This window comes from Pleuronectes platessa, chromosome 4 (assembly GCF_947347685.1).
Source record: "Pleuronectes platessa chromosome 4, fPlePla1.1, whole genome shotgun sequence".
Taxonomy (NCBI): Eukaryota; Metazoa; Chordata; class Actinopteri; order Pleuronectiformes; family Pleuronectidae; genus Pleuronectes; species Pleuronectes platessa.
The window spans coordinates 23,649,976-23,659,338 of NC_070629.1; the positions used below are offsets into that span (position 1 = coordinate 23,649,976).

Here is a 9,363-nt window from a genome sequence, read left to right on the forward strand (position 1 = left end):
TTAAGCACAAATGGAAATGATCTATGACCCTTATTGGCTGAGTTTATTGCTTAAATTCAGATTATTATTATAATTGCAAAGTCACTTCAGTTTGTTCTCATGCTTATGGAAATCAGACAACTTCCAGAGCACATACACACCGTCCCTCCTGACTCAAGCCCAGCTCCACACACACAGTGTTGGCCTCACAACCCTCAACACAGACATGCAGTCCCTCTCCTCTTCCTCTTCCTCTCTCCTTGTCTACACGACTGAATCAAACGAGTCGAGCCTCTGCTGCTGCTGCTGCCGCTGCTGATTGCTTATCCTGAACCTCCGGGAGCTGGTCACAGCTTCCCCCATCTCAGTGGACCATGCACCGGTCCCCCATTTCCTTAAGTTTTCACGCTGTGCCACATATAGGCTACTTCCCTGCGTCCCGGCAGATTGCGGTTAAGGAGCATAGAAGATGAGCTGCCTCCGTGCGGTGCAGCGGGGGAGAGAGGAGAGAGAGGAGTCCTCGCTCGGACGCCTCCTTTGTGCGGCTGCAAAGAAACCTATTTAGTCCCAGGCGGTGGTCTATTCACCGGGCTCACCCTGACATCTGCCAACAGCCCCTCTCTCCAGTAAACCACGCACTGTCTGGAGAAGGGAGCGAGGAGCGCAGATCAATGACTGTCCTGTTAATTGTATAATAGACCTACTTATAGACCTCTGCTACAGGGGATCGTTCAGGATCCACCACTACACGTCTGGTTTTGTTTGAGCCAAATGGGCCTAAATACCTTAAATTGCACCCCGTGCTGATGAAAAGTCGATGGGAGTTAAAGCGGCCGATTAGTATCCGTGCTTAAATCCATCTATACTCGTTTATTTATTTATTTCCTCCATTTGTTTCCACAAATCACCTGCCAAGGGGGAATGGGAGCGATATTCGTTGTGTTTGTGATCCAAGGGCGGGGAGGGAAGTGGTGCTGAGAGGAGGCCCACGTGTGGCGGTGTGTGTCTCCTCACCTGGCACATTGATTTCCCCTTCTATAAACACAGTCCATCATGGGATCTCAACACAGGCCTGCACACGAGTCACGAGCATGAAATGTGTTTTAATTCACAGGGTTTCCTTCTGGGCAATTTGGGCAAATCACTCCTCCGTCTCCGAAGCAGCCTCACCTGACTGTAGCCCAGTGATTTGAAGATTTGAGACATGGGTAATGTTGGTGTTGCACTTCTTCCAGTCTCCTGCAGCAAAACAAACCTTCTTGCATGAGCTCCCCGCCTCCACGCATATCCATCCACGAACACGGAGTCCTGTCATGGCACGGGGCTATAGATGAGATTAAACAAACACATTAAGATGTTTAACGTGGAATAATTTGAGCATGAAAAAGCTAATAAATCAGAGGACGGAATGGCGGAGGATTGAATTGAATTGTAGTGTTTTCGTGCACGTCTTTAGCCTGTGCGCGTGCGTATGTGTGTTTAATAAAATAGAAATAGAAGAAAAAAAAGAAAAGAAGAGGAGGAAGAAAAGGGAGGGGGAGTCACGTCGCTGACATTTCCAAGCTCCCGCTCTGATTGGCTCTTATTTGAGGAAGCGCACGGCTTCTTTCAACTAATAAGCGCCTCCCCATCGCTCTAAAGGACATTATAATGCAAGGGACCTCCTTTTTAACCACAAACCGAATTTTCGTTCATTTAGACCATATATACTTTTAAATTGCCCCCGAAGTTGTAGGATTTTTTCTGCCCGGCTTTCGCCCTGGAGCGGTACGCGATGCTCTCTCACGCCGACCTCCTGGATGCTCGGCTCGGAGAGTTGTCATCCGTGAACTCCGGCCCCAAACTCCAGTGTAAGATTTCAACTTCTTGTTTCATCTTTTATTTTTCCTTCAAGTGATAAATAGACTGTGTAGTTAATGGTGTTTACTGCTAACTTGTTTATCGTTGGTTTGAATGATTATTTGCTTTAATTTATCTAGAATGAGAAATGGTCTGACAGCAGAAATATGACTCAAGCTTTCCTGACTTTATTGTTGTATATTTTTTGAGTAATCCAAAGCTACAGCATGCAACTCTCGTTTTATGGTGCTGCGCTTTAAGCCAATGCGTTCTGCCTCTCAAAGCCTCTCTCCTCTTCGCCCTCTCAGGGATGAAGGATGCTGCGGAGCTGCTCGGACACCGGGAGGCTCTCAAGTGCCGGCTGGGAGGTGGGGTGCAGGACCAGGGGCACCCGGGAGACATGGTCCCTGGTTCAGACTCGGTAGAGGGAACCACTCTACTGCCGGGAGAAGACATCGCCACAGTTGGATCCAACTCAGCCGGCATGCCGGTGAACGGCAAGGAGCAGGAGAAGCAGCAGCAGCAGCCGCAGCAGAGCTCCAGTCAGTCCGCCAGTCAGAAACAGAAGCGGCACCGGACGCGCTTCACGCCGGCGCAGCTGAACGAGCTGGAGCGCAGCTTCGCCAAAACCCACTACCCTGACATCTTCATGAGGGAGGAACTGGCGCTGAGGATCGGCCTCACCGAGTCCAGAGTTCAGGTACAGACCTCCGCATGTTGATGTTGTTTTTCACTGCTGTGGCTGTGGATCCATATTTGATCCTTTCCAGCATGAACCGATGTTCATTAATATCACATCGAAGGAGTTAGCAAACATAGGAATTCTCGTGTGCAGAGGATTGAGGACTCTGCGTTTGTAAAATATAATCTGGTCACTTCTAATCATTTTTTATTTACTACAATGTATTCTCGGTTAATTTCTACTGGTCTCTCCAATAATGTTTTTATTGACAAGTTGTTTTGAGTGCACATCAAAGCCAAAGCTCACACCAGTTACTTGATGATAACAAGTTGCATCAAATTCATAATGAAGGTGCTTTATTTGGTTAATAATAGAGTTATAAACAAATTTCTATATATTTAATATATCCTTTCACATTATACTTGCATGAAAAAACACCCTGCATAAAACAGGACAGTCAATCAGTTGTGATTTGATTTTCAAACAGCCATTTTCAGTAAATAAACAAAACAAAATTCAATTTAATTATATATAATTCAACTCTCACACAATTTGTCCAAGATGAACATGATATTAAATATTTTTTAAGAAGCTGTAGACAATTTAAAAACAATAATATGTCTCTGTCCAAGGTGCTGAAGCATTTCTTATTTACGGATAAAAAAAAAAACATGTGCCTTTAAAATACATTTCTAGCCGATATATTATTCTTTATAATTTGTCAAACAAGGACCAGGCACAAAAACAAGCATCTCTAAATAAAAAGAGAAGAGATTTAGGTTCATTTTAGAATTTTCAGAAAATGTTATATAATGCCACCTGTGGTAAGTGTCCCAGGAAATATTGAAGTTGGGGGTATGACATTTTAATAAACCTTCTTTAAGATTTGCCAGATTTTCTCTTGTGCAATTTTTGAATTTGGGCGTGCAACAAATGCACATGAATACGTAGGATTTAGATAATAAGCATGGTAAAAATTAACGTGACTTAAGGTTGCAAAATATATATATATTCTACTGTACAATTTAATAATATGTCTCCCCTTTTAAACAAGTGATTGGGGTGGGAATATGTGGCACTTAGCAAATAAACTTAGCCTTGCGTAATTAATCATTTATGTTTAGTGAGACCGAAAACACGAATCTTTGTTTTTTCCTGACAAGTGCTTATTCTGCACAAGCACACAGGACCAACGGCTCCAGCAAACCAAACACATTATCAACCATTTTCAGTCTTATTTATAACAGTGAACGGGTTATTAACCAGTGATGTAAAATTCATGCAAATTATCCCTCTGCAAGCAATAAAAGCAGCACAATCATTAGTCACCTTAATAATCAATTCTTTATTCCAGCCAGAGCAGGGTGGTGGCGGTGCTCGGTGCTCGGTGCAGCCCGGCTCCTGCAGACTGTTGGTAAACACCAGTGCAGGCCCCGCGCAGGTGCAGCCGTCGGAGGGCATGCGCGCCTCCACCATGCAGCCTCGCTTCTCTAAAATGCTCCATCAGCGACGTCTTAATAGGACTCAAGAATATATTGTACTTTTTTTTTTTTTTTTTAATGGAATGAGAAATTGCATTTTCTTTCCCCCTCCAGTGTAATGGGTTTGGGCGACGTTTCACGGATGGCTGAGCGGAATGAGAGCGAGATTTCACTTTTAATACGGAGGCATCGACTCACGGCCCCGCGCGCGCATTAATCACGGCCGGGGATGATGAAATCTCTATAAAGCCCGACTATGACGCGCGTGCATGTGTTCGTTTTTTGTTAGGCCCTGCGTATACGTGGCTCTGTGTTTGTGTTCTTTACGCGCGCGTCAGTTGATTCTTTTCACGTGGATTGTGCAGTTTGAAGTAACGCAGGCCAATTCCAGCCCACGTGATATTTAGGGCAATTTTCGGTTAATCTGTTTGTAAATAAGATGTTGAGAAGATATTGTCTGAGTCACTGTTGCGGGACAGCAGCAATAAAACCCTCTGTGATTGTTAAATTTCTACAGAGCACCGTCTATATATTGTATACCATGGAAGAGAGGCTTCTCTTAATGTCGTATAAAAATCGTACATTTATAAAATGCATACTTTTCCTACGGACACTGCTACTGTGGCCTAAAATATGCACTTAGATTTAGTGTGTTTAATATGTGGCGAGGTTTTGGTGACATTATCGTGCGTAATATTTGGGTAATTCCCCCCACCAGCACATACTGTGAGGAACATGCTTCCAACATCCACCTTGCTGCCTGTATCATGGTGCAATCTACGACCTGACACCGCCTCAGACATGTGCTCCCAGTTTGTCTCTCTGGTGCCTCATGATCCCGTCTCTCTCTCTGCTCGCAGGTTTGGTTCCAGAACAGACGCGCAAAGTGGAAGAAAAGGAAGAAGACCACCAATGTGTTCCGCTCCCCGGGGACGCTGCTCCCTACGCCGGGCCTGCAGCAGTTCTCGGCCATGGAGAACAGCCTGTGCTCCTTCCACGCCAACGACACGCGTTGGGCCACGGGGATGCCGGGGGTCTCCCAGCTGCAGCTGCCGCCCTCGATGGGTCGTCAGCCGGCATGGGGCAGTCCCTGTCACAGTGCAGCCTGGGCCCCGCCATCAAACTCCATGGGTCTCTCCAACGGCCTGTCATCCAACGGCTTCCCGGTCTGCAGTCCCACCTCTACCAGACGCCTTTCCACGGAATGGTCGGCCTCCCTCTCCGGCCCCACGAACGTAACGGCTCCCCGCAGCTGTGTAGTTCCCCGGACAGTGACATGTGGAGAGGGACAAGCATCGCGTCACTGCGGCGCAAAGCACTGGAGCACACAGTGTCCATGAGTTTCACTTAGTGACACCCCCCCCCCCCCCTCCACTCCCAGCCCCAGCCTGTGGCCCCCTTTCTGTCCCCCCCCCCCCCCCCCCCCCACACACACACACTCCTCTGCTATTTAGACCAACACGAGAGAACGAGCGAGCTAATCAGCACTTAACTGTGAAAGAATGGAGACTGGCTTCATCTAGACATACTGACAGAAGGAAAGAGGACAACACTGATGGACAAATGGAAGAAAAAAAAGAAACTTGAGTTCTGGGTTATTTATCTTGTTATCTCGAAAGGATTTTATCAAATGTTGATAATAAATACTATTGTAATGATCTCTAGACTTAAAGGCCCTAATTACCGAGAGCCAAACAATCGTCGTATTTACGTTTTCATCGAGTGCGTCTTTACGCGCACGTGTTATTGTGTTCAGGTGAAGTTGTGTTATGTCAAACGGTTATTTATAAGATGGGGTATACATTTTGGTAAGCGCCTACACACACGCACCATACTTTAGGTGGGCCTATTGAACCGGGTCTCGGGCATGCCATGCTCTGCGCATGTGGATTTAAACGCTTGGATCATTTGAGGAGGAAATGGTTCCCACTCAGTTTGAGCAGATACTTTTTCAAGGCGACCTCAGTCTCGTCTGCATGAGACGGGAGCATAAATCTAAAGAGTGAAAATTAAAAAAATATACAAAGATCTTTTCAGTAGGCCTACTAGGTTTTAGGATGTTTTGTGTAGATGAAACATTCTTGCTATGTACCCGCTGGTCTTTTTGTGACATGTTTTAACTTATTGTATGTGCTATTACTTGACACATTTCTTAAATGTTTGATCTTACATCGAAATGCACCACGTTGACGGGTTTGTACCAATTTAAAATGACAAATGAATAAAATTAATTTTCAAGAATGTCAAATCAAGGATGATTCATGTCTCCGTTGAACAAACACTATGTTGTAATATTTAGCCCTATTATGACGTCATGGTGGATTATTAAAAAAAAAATCTATTGGGATTTAGTTCGGACAGTATTTGGGAAGCCTGAAACGATATTGGAAGTATTCCTTTCGATATTGAATTTCTTGTTCTGTCCGTGGTCGTTGCTCAGTGACCTGTTTATGAATTTACCTCCGCAGTGTTTGGGGCTGAGGGTTTATGGAGGGTGAGGGTCCCATGGGGGTAAAGATGTCGGTGCTGTGATGTGACGGTCATTGCTTTTATTTTAACCATGACGGTCACTCCACTGAGCTGACTGGTTCCACTGAAACCAACATGAATCACGGGGCTGTTCGCGTGTCAACAGAGGGATATATATACCATGCAGCTAATTTTCTATAGCTTCCCTTTACAGGCTTGGATTGGCTCCAAGTAAAGAAACAAAATCCATCAGTTACAGCAAAACTCAACTTTCTTAGAAAAGGCTAATATCCACTCAGATAAAAATGGCAGATGAGGCCGACTGTCAATAAAGTGTTTCTGATTCTGTGCCCATAAATAGGAATATTAAGGCAAGTGGAATCCCACCAGATGTTAGATTATATCATAATTCAATAACCACACGGTGCGTACCAGGCTGTATCTGGGTCATCACTGCCTTAGAAACACGGTGTTCCTCATGGATGGGTTCCCAATATCAATTTGTACACATAAATAATCCAAATAGCCAAACAGTGCTTTCATTAAGTTTATACTTTAAAACAGAATGAAGCCACTGCCGAGTCAGTGCACAGCTTTATTCAAGCCAAACAAAAACTACCAATGTTGTAATGGTATTTTAGTCTAATTAGTCTGATAACCATTTAAGTGGTTCTATACTTTAAATCTGTCTTAGGCTTATACAGACAATATTAGGATTTATATATTTGAGGATTTTGTGGTTAGCAATACACCCAAAGCCAAATTTAAGAAAAAGATAAGCAAAATATCATATAAATTACGAAATATGTTGATTTGGTGTTATTATGATATCACGATGCCCATATTGATCAACTTCATACAACCGTTTAAAAGTCGAGGGTTAAGCCATATTCGGACAAGGCTATACGAATAAAATGTGATTGATTGATTGATTGATAGCCTTAGTTTCTTTAGACCTGCACTCGTCTTATATATTGGCTACGGTTGCCAAACATTAAAGTGCTTGTGTGTCTCTTGATAAACACGGACAAACACAGTCCTCTAGTTTCAAATCTGATGTTACACAGTTTGTAAACTGGTGTTTTCATTATTTAACATAAGAAGATACAGATTAACAGTATTAAACAGTTAAGCTTCTACACCTTTCGATCACTTGATTATTTAATTCTTCGCCACCACTTCTGCAACAATAAAAAAACTCCCCTAGTTACTTTTGCTTTATTTCCCAAAGATCCTGACGTGAAACCGTCTAACGTCCATCCACCCAGACACACGTTCAGTTCCCTGTGAAGTAAATCAAATCTCTTCCATGAGAGAGCGAGAGCGGACCTCACAGTCTGAGTCAGAGATGAGAAGTGTCAACTTGAGCCTGAAATCACAGCAGCTCAGATTAATCAGCGTGTTAACCTCATCTCGTTGTCAGCGCTGAGGCCAATTTACGGTCACGGGACGCTAATTGATGAGATATGGCATTACCATAAGCAGTCCCACTGCCTGTAAACTTCTAATTGGACTTTCGGTAACAATGCAGGAGGGTTAAACAAAGGATTAATCATAATTAACAAAAGTATATTACTTTTCCCACATTAAACAGTTGGTTCCCACCTTTTTTATTAATATAAATTTGTTTGCTGTAATTTACTGAATTATTGAAAATACCAACCCAAGTCAAGACCCTGAAAAATTCATTTATTCCTTGCTACGCTTTCACGTGTGTGTGAGAGTGTGTGTGTGTGTGTAAGTGTGTGCGAGAGTGCGTTTGTGTGTGTGTGTGTGTGTGTGTGAGAGTGTGAAACCCCCTGTGTCTGCTGTGCCCAATTAGCGTGAATGGAATGAAATGAAAAGTTTTGTAACATTAAGTAAGAAACTATTTTTACATTATTTCTCAAGCTGTTTACAAGCGTGCCGTTTGGCAACAAAACACTGGATCACACTGTAATTACATTTACATTCAATGACCAGGCCACGCCATTAACTCACAGAGAGGAAAAAATATAATTAACTCGCCAGGGAAGGTTGAACAGTTGAGAAATATAATTTTTTCTTGGGTAAATCTATCGTTGAGGCACAGTCGTAAAGTTGTTTACACTCACCGTAAGAGTTACAGTCAAAGACAATAAGCCACTATCATTGTGAAATAAAGATGTAAATGATATTAAACCCATTTAATTGTGGTGAAGACTTTGCCAAACTTCTTAGTCTCACATTACATTTCAAATAAATATCTTTTGGGAGACAGAGAGAAAAGGAAAAAACAAATCCACCTCTCCTTTCATGTATTGCCTGTTTCCATAGTGATTTGAGGTCATTGCATGTAGAGTTCAGTTTTTCCAGAATATATTGCCCCCCCCCCCCCCATCCCCCTCAGAAGCATGTAATCAAAGGATATTTCACGACAACAGTTGATCAAATGTTATAACCACACATGCAACCACACTGACTGCTGCTCCACCCATCCAGGCTGGTGCTGCAGCCTGTGTCAGGCCCCAGAGTGTGTGTGTCGCTCTGCTGAATCTACCTCTATGTGTGTGTGTGTGTGTGTGTTTGTGTGTGTGTGTGCGTGTGTGTGTGTGTGTGTGGCTCAGCCCACCAGATCCAGCCCTGTGCTGACTACACTGTGTCCTGGGCTGCAGTAACAGATGTGAAATCACATTACCCAAACGCTGCAATTAGTCTCACTCGCTCGCGGGTTAATGAGTTTGTGGAAATGTGCGACCCATTCCTCATTAGGTAATTTCTCATGCACTGATGAGAGAGGGAGAGAGATGTGGGCATGGCGACTCGGTGGAAATGGCACATAGTCTGGTGCAGCAGCTCTCCTACTGTAAAGCTCAATGCAGCCGAGGAGGAGGAGGAGGAGGAGGAGGAGGGGGAGGAGGGGGAGGAGGAGGGGGGGGGGGTGGAGGCCTGCAG

At 44.0% G+C, this 9,363-nt stretch overlaps 1 pseudogene; it reads left to right on the forward strand.

Annotated features, from left to right (window-relative positions):
- Positions 1-497: 497 nt before the first annotated feature.
- On the forward strand, positions 498-5,332 carry LOC128438738 (homeobox protein orthopedia B-like; annotated as a pseudogene).
- The last annotated feature ends 4,031 nt before the right edge of the window (positions 5,333-9,363 follow it).